Source organism: Canis lupus, unplaced genomic scaffold, assembly GCF_011100685.1.
Source record: "Canis lupus familiaris isolate Mischka breed German Shepherd unplaced genomic scaffold, alternate assembly UU_Cfam_GSD_1.0 chrUn_S705H868, whole genome shotgun sequence".
Taxonomy (NCBI): Eukaryota; Metazoa; Chordata; class Mammalia; order Carnivora; family Canidae; genus Canis; species Canis lupus.
This window is the reverse complement of record NW_023331653.1, coordinates 21,140-31,926: the sequence shown is the minus strand read 5'-3', so window position 1 is coordinate 31,926 and position 10,787 is coordinate 21,140. Positions and strand designations below refer to the sequence as shown.

Here is a 10,787-nt window from a genome sequence, read left to right as displayed (position 1 = left end):
TGGGAGGAGGCACCTGGATGGCTCAGTTGTTTAAGCTTATGACTTTTCATTTTGGCTTAGGTCATGATCTCAAGGTCACGATATGGAGCCACCAAGTCAGGCTCTGCCTAATGTAGACCGCTTAGGATTCTCTCTCCATTAACCCCCGGCCCCCCAAAAAAAGATATAAATTCCTTGGCTCTGAGATAACCACCAGTAAAATTTTGTTAATACATCCCTCCATGGGGCACCTGTATGACTTAGTCGGAGGAGAATGCAACTTTGAGTCTCAGGATTGTAAGTTTGAACCACCCATTGGGTGTAGAGATTTCTTAAAAAAAAATCCTAAGAGAACTATATCTCCTCATGCACAGAGGCATAAATCTTTACATCATTTGAATCATATCATACATGCTACTTATACAACATATGGAGGACTTTGTGTGCCACTACCTTTGCTTTATTACTTTTAGCTTTGTCCTCTGATTTGCTTCTGCTTCTTCCTCAGGCAATAGATGATGAAGAAGCTAAGTTTCATGGTGTGCGTCTGCAGACCTCACCCCCAGTGGACCCCCTGAATTTTGGTTCCCGTTATATCGTGTCCAGTAATGCTCATCTGGAGATAATACCTGAGGTTGGTAGAATTGAATCTAACTCAAATTTAACTCAGGCTTCAAAATGTTATGTTCTTCAGAAAACAATGGAAAACTAATGCAGGGTCAGTAGCTCCGGTGATTATTCTCTGAACCACACCCTGATAAGAGCTTGGCTACCTTCCCTTTCAGGGATAATAGTATTTCTGAAAATTGTACCCTTAAACGCTGTTGACCATCCTCCCTCTTTTCACCCTCAACCAGCTATTAGACTGTGTAGGAAACGATTATATTTCAGTGGCCAGTTCACTGTTGTCAAACAGGTCTTTCCACACACCTGCCCCCCCTCCCACCCTCTGATGCTTTAATTCAAGTGGTGTGTTTCCTCTAGGAGTTGAAATTATCCTACAGGAGTCCTGGAGAAATCCAGATATTCTCCAAAGTCTATGCTGGGAAGATGAAGGAACCAATCATAGTTGAAATTGCTGAAAAAAGACACAAGACTTTGGTCTGGCGCACTTTGGTGAAGCCAGGTAGGTGACAATATGAGTCTAAAATTTGGGGGGGAGGAAAAAAATCATGCACGTCTCCCCTTGGTTGTAGTGTAGTGTGTCAGAGGAGAAGGTCTGTGTATGGTCCCAACTACAGTTTATAGTCAATGTTGCATTGAAAAAAGTGTTGGCACTGGTCTTGTGTGCCTGGGATAGAGGGGGCTGTTGGAGTTGAAAATTGGAACCTCTCCTACCTAGGAGATGTTGCACAGGATTCTGATTCATAAGAATCAGAAGGTGCATAAACTTGGTTTAATCCTATCTTTTGGGCAATTTTATACTTGTTGACATAAATGGAGACTAAGCAGCTGCTGAAGGAGGGAGGACATAAAATGTCTCAGAACTTTAAACAACAGCAGAACTTTTAGAAAGAAAACGTAAGACCATGTTGAAGGCTTAATGATAAACACAATTTAGTTATTTTCCCAAATGGTTGCTCCAGTCAGCAAATGTCCCACCGACTTACAAGTGTGTTCAACTTACAGTTTCTGAACTGTCAACAATTTCAGTGTTCTAGAGTTTAAAGAATATCAACACTTATTGATCAATGTACTCACTAAATGATGGCATTTCATGTCAAAAATACATTTACTTAGAGGATAATGACGAAGAGTATGATCATTTTTACTGTACCTTTCGCATTTCCTCACGTTGACTCCTAAATAGAAATAGAAATAGAAAGGAAAAATGAGTTCCCTCCTTGGATGCATTTCCTTAATAGGTAGTAAGTGATCTTCTACTTAATTGGGTGCCATTGGTATATGATGTTTCAATGGGATCTTTAAGTTAGGAAGTAGAGTTAAATTACTTTAGTGGGTTACATCAAAGACCAGAGAAACTACAGGGTTGCCTGAATGGCTCAGTCAGAAGAACGTGTGACTCTTGATCTCGGGGTTGTGAGTTTGAGCCCCATGTTGGCTGTAGAGATTACTAAATGAATAAAACAAGAAGAAACCACTTACAAGAAAAGAAAAGAACACCTAGATAAAGGTATATGGTTCATTTCATTCTCCAACTTCTCCTCCTTTCCTAGTGGATCTCCAGTTTCATTCTGCAGCAGCCCCTCCTCCTCTCTCAGGTGAGTGCACTTCTGACCAAAAGTCAGAAGGATGTGTCTGATTTCAGGAGGTGTTGAGTGGTGTGATGTGGCTCAATGAGAGATACCTTCTCTTCATTTACAAAGATCCAGTGGTGTCAGAGACAAAGAAGGAGCCTGAGCCACTTCAGGAGCCTCACCCAAACTCGTGAGGGGGTGTAATATGCAGACTCTGAGCATGCAACCAATCTTATTGGGGAACACATATTGCATCTGATGAACTATAGGTGAAAGTAGTTTGATATGGCGGGACATGAAACTTTAGAGGGAGGAAGGCCCCATGAGACCAGAGAGACAGGCAAGAAACAGACGTTGAAAGCATAAGGATGATGGTTGAAATCTTTTGGACATTAGGCCGAAGGCCAACGGGGGAATTTTGCAGGGTAGGTAGCAATGCATTCACTTTTCTCAAGAGTGTGGATGAATGTGGGCAAGGAACGGACAGGAAGTGGGAACCGGGTTATGAGACTGCTGTGAAAATCAAGAACAGGGATTAGCTGGGCATTGGTTAAGGTTCCTGGAGTTGGTAGGTAGCAGAGAAAGAAATGATTCAAAGTAAGGAGTCAAGGGGCACCTGGCTGCTGGCTCTGTTGGAAGAACTTGTGATTCCTGATCTTGAGGTTGTGAGTTCAAGCCCATGTTGGGAGTAGAGATTACTAAAAAAGTAAAATAATAAAGCCTTTTTAACATAAGTAAATAAAATAAGGAATAAAGATCAAGGGACTCCCTTCTGCCTTCCATGTTGTTGGCTTTGACTGTCAGGCTCCACATAGTAAAAGTGACAGTCCTCCTATCTCAAAACAGATCATCCAGGAGGAGAAAGATAGCATCTCCTGATGCCCCTCAGTGAAGAGAAGACTCTCCTCAGGTGTCACATTGGCTTGAAATGGCAATAGACCCATTTCCTGGCCAGCTGGTGGTGTTGTCAGGAGGTCCAGAGAGGCAGACTAGCTAAAGAAAATCAGGCCCCACACCTGGAGTCGCAATTGGGTTCCAACCCAACCACAGATCTTGGGTAAGCATGAGCTAAGGATGATTTCACAAAGAAAATGAAAAGGATTTATGCAGGTGGTGAGTGTGTGGCACCAGCAAAAGGTCTCCACCCTTCCTATTATGCAAGCTCTTGAGCAAGAGATATCTGTCACCCGTTGTCACAAGATAAAGTTGAGCCTGGTTTTCTCTCTCTAGAAGACCTTTCAGAAGCTGCTGCCAGCCCACATCTTTGCCAGCCAAATCTCCATTCTGGCCACCATGCACTGTGAAGCATGACATCTCTCTTCCTCTTTTTCCCTTTTGGCCTGGTGGCATCTTGTATTTCATACAAGATCCTACTCCTTCAGATCTTCTTTTGATACTAAGTCTTCTGTGAAGACTTTGCTTTAAAGTCTAGTCATCCTATATTTCTTACCCAAAGGCTTTGGTTGCATTTTTCCCTCATGAAAGCAGGGTAATTAAAAGGATCATGATGGCAAATGCAACTTACTGACTGCCTGTAGCATGACAAATATTCAGGTATGTATATTTGTGCTTTATATACCCCATTTCTGTCTATCCCTGTGAATAGTCTTTGACTTGCTCCCCCACAGAATCATGGAGGAGGTTTGGAGCTAACATGGCAATGCCTGTTACTTCACACATCCCGCACTCATGGGGTTTCTATTCCAGCAGGTGGAAACAACAAAGCTGATTGCACAGTGCTTATCAAAATAACAGTTGTGGATGTGTTCCAAAGGAATATTAGGGGGGTTTAAGAAAGAATAATACACAGGCTCAGATCAAACATTGAATGAGTTAAAATGTTTCAGAGTGCATCGTAGAGAGGGGGAAAAAAGGTGAAGTTTATGTCCAGTTAAGATTTGAGTATCGGGATCCCTGGGTGGCACAGCGGTTTGGCGCCTGCCTTTGGCGCAGGGCACGATCCTGGAGACCCGGGATCGAATCCCACATCGGGCCCCGGTGCATGGAGCCTGCTTCTCCCTCTGCCCGTGTCTCTGCCTCTCTCTCTTTCTCTCTCTCTGTGACTATCATAAATAAAAAATAAAAATAATAAAAAAAAAGAAGATTGAGTATAAGTTGTTAAACATTGGGTAAGATGACCACAACCAATGCAGTGAGACTAGGTTAAGATGAGAATCTTTCTGAAAACAGAAAACTGATTATTCCAATTGAGGAATCATCGAATGTACAGTTACAATGATTTTTCATAGAAGCACCAAGACATCAGAGAAATCAGATCATTAAATTAAACTGTTTGGTTATAGGAGCAGATGACGGACATAACGATCTGTGCCATTGTGTTAAGAACGAAAGTTCTAATTGCATAAGTTATAAGTCGGAAGCATTCATACTTTTAGCTTCTTAAGTGGCTTAGTAGGTTAAGCATCCAACTCTTGATTTTGGCTCAGGTCATGATCTCAGGGTCACGAGATTGAGTACTTAGTTGGGTTCTAAGCACGTCATGGAGCCTGCTTAAGGTTCTCTTTCTCCCTCTGCCCTCCTCCACCTGCTGGAGCTCTCTATCTCTCAAAAAAAAAAAAAAAAAAGGCTAAAGCAGTCATGGTTGTACTGAATGAACTGAGAAAAAAGAAAGTGATGAGATTTGGCCAAGGTCACACAGGTATTATATATGGGAACCAGCATGAACCCTGAGTCAGCATGATGCAAAATATCTTCTTCTCTCCAGTGATCCTGGTCTCTTCTGTGTTGTATTTAGCCACTTACATCTCTTTCTATACACTTTTTAAGAAGACCCCTGAGGGTGGAGAGCTAGTCTAGACCACCTGCACCTCCGGTATCATGCATATCAATGTATGAACTTGAAGATTGTTAGAAGATGAATAGATGAGTGTACAGCAAGATAGAGCCTCTCTAGGATTCCAATGAAAACTGGAAAGTGATGAAGGAGAGGTGCTCCAAGCTTGGAGGGAGGGGATGGGATGGGATTGAAGTAGAGGAATCATTGAGTTTCCCTAAATTCATAGTCCCCTGAAAATGGACTGGGAATCCTGAAGATGTGCATGTAAGGTCTGTCTGGGCAACATGCAAAAGAGAATGAACACTATCTATACAGAGAATTATGTCTTTAAGGGCCATCTGGGTGGCCCAGTCAGTTAAGCATCTGGCTCCTGATCTCAATTCTGGGTTTGATGTCAGGGTCATGTGTTCAAGCCCTGAGTTAGGCTTCACACTGGGCATGGAGCTTACTTCAGGGAAAAAGGAATATGTCTTATGTCTTATGTAGCTTGTGAACTCCATAAGAGTGCTATCCCTTTCTGAGTCTGCAACTCTTCCTTCTGCCCAGGTAAGGCCTTTCTGAAGGAGCACCACGGCAGCTGCAAGCCAGGCTGGGAGACCTGAATGGAGTACTGGATGACCTTCAGTACAGTGAGGTCTTCACCGAGGAAGAGAAGGAGCTGGTGCAGCAGTGCCCTACACAGCAGCGGAAGAATGAGACCCTGCTGAGGATGGTGGAGAAGAAAGGGCACCAGGCCCTGGGGATCCTCTTCCAAAGCCTTCATAGAAGAGATCCTTATCTGATGTCCTACCTCAGCCAGCAGAGTTTACAACAGTGACTCAGGTGGATACTCACGAAGAGAGAATCCAGTGTTCTCCATTAAAAATGAACAAACAGGGTGCTTGGGTGGTTCAGTGGATTAAGCATCTGACTCTTGATTTCAGGTCAGGTGTTGATCTCAGGGTCATGATGTGAGCCCTGCATTGGGCTCAGTGCACGGCTTGGAGTGTGCTTCAGATCCTCTCCTCTGCCCCTCCTCCCATTCACTGTGTGTCTGTCTCTCTCTCAAATGACTTGAATAAATCTTTTTTAAAAAGGAAAGAAAATGGGTAGACGAACATGTGATCATTGAGCTCAGTGTCCAAGACAAAAGGGGTCCAAGTTACACCTATCCATCACACAGGTTTTATTGAGGACTGATCTGTAACTTGGCAAATACCTATTACTGTATCCTAATTAATTTAAAATTTTTTTGTTATTTAAATCCCTTCAATTAACCTATAATGTAATATTGGTTTCAGAGGTTGAGTTCAGGATTAATCAGTCTTATATAACACCTAGCATTTATTCTATCTCGTTCCCTCCTTAATGTCCATCACCCAGTTACCCCATCCCCACCCTTTCTCCCTTCCAGCAACCCTTAGTTTGTTTCCTATGATGGATAGAGAATTTGTTAAGTTTAAAATGGGTGTTGAGAGTGCATGGGTGGCTCAGTTGATTAATGTCTGACTCTTGGTTTCAGCTCAGGTCATGATCTTTGGGAGTGGCATGGAGCCCTATGCTGGGCTTGCCTCTAGTGCAGAATCTGCTTGAGAATGTCTCTCATAGAGCATGCAATGCTTGACCCTGAGGTTATGATTTTGAGTCCCACGTTGAGCTCTGAGCTTACTTTAAAACAACAAAAAAGGTTTATTAAAAAAAGTGTGTCCTAAAAATTTCAGGTCATCATAAAAAAACAGAGAATGAGATTATTATCAATGCTAGGAAAGAAAGAAAAAAAGGGAACAAGAAAACATTCTTGATCAAACTTAAAGTAAGAAAGGTTAAAGAAAGAATCCTAAAATAAGAAGGCAAAATAGAAATCAAAATATATGGTAGAAAGAAATCACAATATAACAGTAGTGACACACACATTATATTGTTCGATTAATATACAGTCTGGACATTTCCTAGTCTGATAGTCCTTGACAATCAGGTTGGGAAAAATAAAGGTTTTATTTTGCTTACCTCTAAGAAGGAAAGCACATGGCTAAAAACATGTATATTTTGAAATAAAAGGAAAATTGTATTTTATTTATTTTTATATTTAAAGATTTTATTTATTTGAGAGAGAGAGCGAGAATGAGCAGGGAGGGAGAGGGAGAAGGACAAGTAGACTCCCCACTGAACAGGAAACCCATTGTGGGGCTCAATCCCAGAATTTAGGGATTATGACCTGAGCTGAAGGCAGATGATTATGTTCTACATGTCTTTCAAATAAACTTTAAAGTTGTCATAAACCAAATTGGCCCTTGAGAAAATATGATGAAAATCTAAACACAGTTTACAATAAAATGCATTCTACTTAAAATAACTTGTATATCAGCTTGCAGTTTTCATCTGCAAGCAAAGCATGGTGTAATCAGCATATTATTTACCGCATAAAGAAATCGAAGCTAAAGCTGCTGAGAGCAAAGTAAGATGGGTGTTAAGGCACCTGGCTGGCTTAGTTGGTAGAGCCCTTGACTCTTGATCTCATGGTTGTTAGTTCCAGTTCCCACTGGGAACAGAGATTCCTTAAATGTAATTTTCAACACGGGGGAGGGGGGGCAAGATGGCGGAGGAGTAGGGTCCCCAAGTCACCTGTCCCCACCAACTTACCTAGATAACTTTCAAATCATCCCGAGCCCCTATGAATTCGACCTGAGATTTAAAAGAGAGAACAACTGGAACGCTACAGAGAGAAGAGTTTGTGCTTCTAACAAGGTAGGAAGATGGAAAAAAACAAAATAAAAAAGAATCCAGTGGGTGAGGGGCCCCGCGAGGAGCCGTGCTACGGTGGGGGGGCAGCGAGAGCCTCCAGGACAGGAAAGCACAGTCCTGGAGAAGCAGGAACTTTAAAAATCCGCACCGGATTCTTCCCGGAAGGAAAGGGACTTAGCGGGGAACTCGGGCAGAACCGCAGGAGGGGCAGTGGAGCCTCCAGGTAGCCGGGGTCACTAACAGAGGAAGTGAGCCCGGGGGAGAGCGCACCCGCACCACTGGCCCAGCTCGGAAAAGGGCTGGAGCCATGCCCGGCGGGGCCTCGGGAGAAGCTCAGGCGGTGGCTCCGGGGGAGGGGGCTGCGCCCTGCTGCTTTTGGGAGCTGCGCCCCGGGAGCACAATTCTAGCAGCACAGGCCCTGGATCCCAGGGCGCAGGGGGACACAGCCCAGGATCCTGCGTTCCCTCGGGACAGGCAGAGGTGGGGAGGACACAGGACCGTGAGGACTCCTGCCGCCCAGTGCCCCTAAGCTATGCAGATCAGCGCCCCCACCCCCGGGAGCATCCAGAGCAGTGCAGACTGGGAGACTGCGTTAGTTACTGCGGGAACTGACTCCAGAGCTGGAGAGCTGACCGCGGCCAGTGTTCTTGTCCCTCCTGGTGTCACCCTGTGCCTGGGATGGAGTGGGTCTGCCAGGGAACAGGGGCCTCACAGGATAAACAGCTCCTACTGAGCCATGCACCTGGCAGGGGGCAGGGCAGCGCCCCCAGGTGCACACACGTGAGAATCAGCACAGCAGACCCTCCCCAGAAGATCAGCTGGAAGGACAGGGGAAGAGCAAGTTCTTGACCGAGCAGCGCTGGAAAGCTCCAGGGGAAGTCCAGGGATTTACAGTATATAGAACCAGAGGATACCCCTCCTTGTTTTTGTTTGTTTTGTTTTGTTTGTTTTTCTTTTTTTTCCTTCTTTTTTCCAGTACAACTCATTTTTAGCCATTCTGCACTGAGCAAAATGACTAGAAAGAACTCACCACAAAAGAGAGAATCAGAAACAGTACTCTCCGCCGCAGAGAGTACAGAATTTGGATTACAATTCAATGTCAGAAAACCAATTCAGAAGCACAATTATAAAGATACTGGTGGCTCTGGAAAAAAGCATAAAGGATTCAAGAGACTTCATGACTGCAGAATTTAGATCTAATCAGGCTGAAATTTAAAATCAATTTTATTTAATGCAATCCAAACTGGAGGTCCTAACGACAAGGATTAATGAGGTAGAAGAAAGAGTCAGTGACATGGAGGACAAGTTGATGGCAAGGAAAGAAGCTGAGGAAAAAGGAGAAAAACAATTAAAAGACCATGAGGAAAGGTTAAGGGAAATAAATGACAGCCTCAGAAGGAAAAATCTACACTTAATTGGGGTTCCAGAGGGCGCCAAAAGGGACAGAGGACCAGAAAGCATATTTGAACAAATCATAGCTGAGAACGTCCCTAACTTGGGGAGGGGAACAGGCATTAAGATCCAGAGATAGGGAGATCCCCCCCTAAAATCAATAAAAATTGTTCAACACCTCGATATTTAATAGTGAAACTTGCAAATTCCAAAGATAAAGAGGAAATCCGTAAAGCAGCAAGAGACAAGAGATCCCTGACTTACATGGGGAGAAATATTAGATTAACAGCAGACCTCTCCACAGAGACCTGGCAGGCCAGAAAGTGCTGGCAGGATATATTCAGGGTCCTAAATGAGAAGATCATGCAGCCAAGAATACTCTATCCAGCAAGGCTCTCATTCAAAATAGAAGGAGAGATAAAGAGCGTCCAAGATAGGCAGAAACTGAAAGAATATGTGACCACCAAACCAGCTCTGCAAGAAATATTAAGGGGGATTCTGTAAAAGAAAGAGGAAGCCCAAAGAAATAAGTCAAAAAAACAAGGGACTGAATGGATATTATGAAGACACTAAATTCATATATTTCAATAGTTAACTCTGAACGTGAATGGGTTTAATGATCCCATCAAAAGACGCAGGGTTTCAGACTGGATAAAAAAGCAAGACCCATCTATTTACTGTCTACAGGAGACTCATTTATTTTTTTTATTTATTTTTATTTTTTTATTTTTTTATTTTTTTATTTTTTTTATTTTTTAAATTTTTATTTATTTATGATAGTCACAGAGAGAGAGAGAGAGAGAGAGAGAGAGAGAGGCAGAGGGAGAAGCAGGCTCCATGCACCGGGAGCCCGACGTGGGATTCGATCCCGGGTCTCCAGGATCGCGCCTGGGCCAAAGGCAGGCGCCAAACCGCTGCGCCACCCAGGGATCCCGGAGACTCATTTTAGACAGAAGGACACCTACAGCCTGAAAATGAAAGGTTGGAGAACCATTTACTATTCAAATGGTCCTTAAAAGAAAGCAGGGGTAGCAATCCTCATATCAGATAACTTAAAGTTTATCCCAAAGATTGTAGTAAGAGATGAAGAGGGACACTATATCATACTTAAAGGATCTATCCAACAAGAGGACCTAACAATCATGAATATTTATGCCCCTAATGTTGGAGCTGCCAAGTATATCAATCAAGTAATAACCAAAGTAAAGACATACTTAGATAATAATACACTTATACTGGGAATCTTCAACATGGCACTTCTGCAAATGACAGATCTTCTAAGCACAACATCTCCAAAGAAACAAGAGCTTTAAATGATTCACTGGACCTGATGGATTTCACATGTATTACAGAACTTTACATCCAAACGCAAATGAATACACATTCTTCTCAAGTGCACATGGAACTTTCTGCAGAATCGACCACATACTGGGTCACAAATCAGGCCTTTTAAAGAATTTTTTTAATTTTTATTTTTTCACAAATCAGGTCTTAACCGATAGCAAAAGACTGGGATTGTCCCCTGCGTATTTTCAGCCCATAATGCTTTGAAACTTGAACTCAATCACAAGAAGAAATTTGGAAGAAATTCAAACATGTGGAGGTTAAAGACCATCTTGCTAAAAGATGAAAGGGTCAACCAGGAAATTAGAGAAGAATTAAGAAGATTCATAGAAACTAACGAGAATGAAGATACAACC

General features: G+C 43.0%; 1 long non-coding RNA gene across 3 annotated transcripts; it reads left to right on the top strand.

Moving 5' to 3' along the window:
• The first annotated feature begins 325 nt into the window (after positions 1-325).
• Positions 326-5,846, top strand: LOC119879375. Of its 3 annotated transcripts, XR_005387479.1 has the most exons (5): positions 326-613; positions 964-1,105; positions 2,157-2,201; positions 3,024-3,234; positions 5,521-5,544. It is a non-coding gene; the product is annotated as an uncharacterized LOC119879375 (long non-coding RNA). The 3 variants fall into 3 exon arrangements; XR_005387477.1 differs by lacking the exon at positions 5,521-5,544 and having other exon boundaries at positions 329-613; positions 3,024-3,609; XR_005387478.1 differs by lacking the exon at positions 3,024-3,234 and having other exon boundaries at positions 330-613; positions 5,521-5,846.
• Positions 5,847-10,787: the final 4,941 nt, after the last annotated feature.